Source organism: Micropterus salmoides, unplaced genomic scaffold (assembly GCF_014851395.1).
Source record: "Micropterus salmoides isolate LMB-PRFRI ecotype aquatic unplaced genomic scaffold, ASM1485139v1 Ms_hic_scaffold_2, whole genome shotgun sequence".
NCBI classification, from domain to species: domain Eukaryota; kingdom Metazoa; phylum Chordata; class Actinopteri; order Centrarchiformes; family Centrarchidae; genus Micropterus; species Micropterus salmoides.
The window spans coordinates 50,243,600-50,246,913 of record NW_024041150.1 but is presented as its reverse complement, the minus strand read 5'-3'; the positions used below and the strand labels follow the sequence as shown (position 1 = coordinate 50,246,913).

General features: G+C 42.3%; 1 long non-coding RNA gene across 1 annotated transcript; it reads right to left on the bottom strand.

Moving 5' to 3' along the window:
* Positions 1–649: 649 nt before the first annotated feature.
* Positions 650–2,714, bottom strand: LOC119912791. The gene is made up of 4 exons (XR_005446244.1): positions 1,757–2,714; positions 1,463–1,604; positions 1,276–1,311; positions 650–909 (listed from the first exon to the last, which is right to left on the bottom strand). It is a non-coding gene; the product is annotated as an uncharacterized LOC119912791 (long non-coding RNA).
* Between the last annotated feature and the right edge of the window lie 600 nt (positions 2,715–3,314).

Genomic DNA, 3,314 nt, shown 5'->3' with positions numbered 1-3,314 from the left:
TATTGTGAATAACATCAATCAACACTGAATATCTGTAACTGATGTTGTGCAATACTTTAAGACTGAAAGGTCAGTGAATGATTCAGAGTGTTACCTGTGGCCCTGCGTCGATATAAAGACACCATGAGGACAGTGGAGATGCAGTACGGACAGAACACCACCAGGTGAAAGATCAGTCTGAACACAAGCTGGGGCGGGTCTGGTGTAGTGGAAGTGGCAGATGTGGGCGTGGCTGAAGTTGTAGGTTTATCTGTAGAGAGAATCCACCTGGTCAGGTGACTCTCTGGATGAAAGTCCTAAAATCAAAGGTAACCTCCTCACCTGTGACAGAGATCCAGCTGGATGGAGACTCTCCACGACCTCTGATGTTACACTTGTAGAGGCCTTCATCAGACTTGTTAACATGGTGGATGGTCATGTGACCTGTAGGCTCAGTCCTGATGAGGGAGCCATCTTTATAGAAACCAGCTGGGAGGTTGGAGGGAGGGGTCTCTGTTTTACAGTGCAGAGTGACATCATGTCCCTCCATCACAGGGAGGACAGGACTCTGCAGGATCACTGGTCCACCTCAACACAGAGACAAACTACAGCATTTCATCATTTACACACAGCTTCATCAACACTAACTCCACAGTCTGATCTTACCAGTGACAGTGATGTTGATGGTGTTACTGGTTGCTCCCTCTCTGGACTCACACCAGTAAACTCCACTGTCCACTGGGAAAATGTAGCTGATGTTACAGGAAGAACCAGCTGATCTTCCCCAGTCAGATTCACACTGAGTCCTGGTTTCTCTGCTTGTGTTCCTCCTCAGCGTCCATCCAGCAGAGCTGTCGTCCTCCTCACAGCTCAGAGAGACAGACTTCCAAATGAAAAACTGAGCGCTGTTGGGACTCACAGTCAAACGAGCTGCAAATACATTATTACATTTTCAATAAATAAAAAACATTTCCTTGAATCAACACATGCTGATGTGTTTGATGTTGAACAGGTGAGATTTGTTGTTTTTAAAGTACAACTCTAAATAAGAAGATACCAATAAATATAATACAATAAATTTAATACCAATCTTCCTCTTGTAATAAATACCCATTGTCTTGTAATACAGATTGTTTGTGCAGACATGTCATTTATTCTGTGCATGGTCTGATAAATGCGGCCACTGGGTTCTACCTGATAAACTGAAATCAAAAAATCTGACCTTGAGCAACTCTCAAGATTCCTACGTAGAACAAGTCAGTGGGTTTCAGACGTTGATAGAAAAAGTTTACTCACCTTAGTTAGATGTGCAGCAGAGCAATAAGATCAGAACTAAAGAGAAATGTAAACATTTCAATCAAAATGATGTAAACATTATGTTAAAAACCAGTTCATTATGTTAATAAAACTATGTATTTATAATTTAATTAGAAACTTTTATTTAATTTATTTTTCTCAGCTGATGTTTTTAAAGTGTACTTACAGAGCAGCCACAGTCGAGATGTTTCCTGCATCTTGAAACTTGGTTAAATCTACATTCTGATCATTTTATGTTCACTTCAAGTAAAACCCTCCTCCTTCCTCTGTGACTGCGGCTGGCAGTTTTGTGGTTTCCGCTCCACAGACTGTTATGACAAAAAATGTGTTGTTAAGTTGAATCAAGGGAAATCATTTCAGTTTTAAAACGAGGCTCTGAGCCACACAATGAAGTGAAGAGAGACAGAAAACTAAATAAAGACACTGAAAGCAACAACTGACACAGTATGTAAATAATCACCTGATTATGATGCGTTCAATGAACACTGCTGGGTGGTTTATTGTTCTGATATCCTGAGCTGAAAATGGCAGCTGCTCTTTTCAACATGTTTATTTGAAGCTGTCAGAGATTCAGTACGAAGTGAATTGATGATGATCTGAACAGCTGGATCTCCCTGAAGGTCACAGCGGTTCAGTTGGGAGGAAGTGAATATCTCTTCCTGCCTCAGCTCTCGGCCTATCTGTCTGAGGATTTATTGAGCTGAGGATCTTGTGGAGAGCATCCAAATGGGACAGCCACAATAAAGCAACCTGGTCACTGGCTCGCGAGTAGGTTTCCTGGAAGCCAGATATAAGAGACTCTGTCCCAGAATGGTTGATCAGTTTCAGCCTGATCCTCAGACTTGCCTGATTCTCGTCAGTCAGCTTGCTTCTGTCCACCCGATCCCTGGCATACTTGCTGCTGGCCTGATTTCCAGCCTGCTAGTTCATCTGCTTCTAGCTACTGGTCTGCCTCTTGCTCCTTGCCTGGCAAAGAGGATTCACAAACACAATCTGGGGCATTTATTTCTCTATTTACATACCTGTCTAAAACGTGCTAAGGAACCTGAAGTGACGCACGCTCCTAGTCTTCAGTCGGCGAGCCGGATGGCCAGTCCCTTAACAGCTAGTTTCCAGTCTAATTCACTTTCAGTGATCTTCTTGAAGGAGACATGCATCTCGAAGCCATTTTGCCTCTGAGTCATCACTGACCAGCTCTTCATCCTCATGGCTGTGTCGTGTAAAAATTCAAGACTTGGGCCAGATAAGAAAGCTTGAACCTTTACCAACATTTTTATTATCAACAAAAACAGACACCAATTAGAATATAAAAGTTCCACCAGAGTGTTTCAGAGATCGGTGCAAAATAGAGTCCCATTCTGTTACCAGAACAGAGACCCGAGTCGACATGAAAACCATGTAACGACTGACTTTCACCTCCTTTTATTGCTCTGTTTCTTGGCTTCACATCATCTCTTGGCTCTCTTTCCTGCTGCACCTGAATCTGGGGAAGTCCCTGACTGCCTGCTCCTCCTCTCTGTGTCCTCTGCATGAACTCTGCTTGATCAAGCCATTTCTTCCATAACCTGACTTTTGTGGAATAAACTGGTGTTGTTTGTGCTCTGTGTTAGAAACAGGACATTCTTACTGTGATGGACTATATTGATGTATGTTTTGTTATACAATTTGCACAAAATCTGCTTCTATATTTTACTTTGCAGGTGTTTTTGATGTTCCCTCCCTTTTCTCCCAAAGCACAAGTGCCTGCTCACACACACATGTGCTACTGTTGAGTCTACTGTTGAGTCTGGGCAGTTAGATACAGAAAGGATCACACACTCAGAGCTGTAGAGTTTTAACACTGTGATCCTAACTTTACACTATAAAATAACACTTTAAATGATGACAATGTAGACCACCATTGCTCTAGTAATAAATGATAACAATTTAGGCTATAATGCTCCAAAATAATTCACAACACTCCCTCCTCTGAGGCTGTAAAGCCTCACACTTCATACACCAACACTGTGACCACTGAA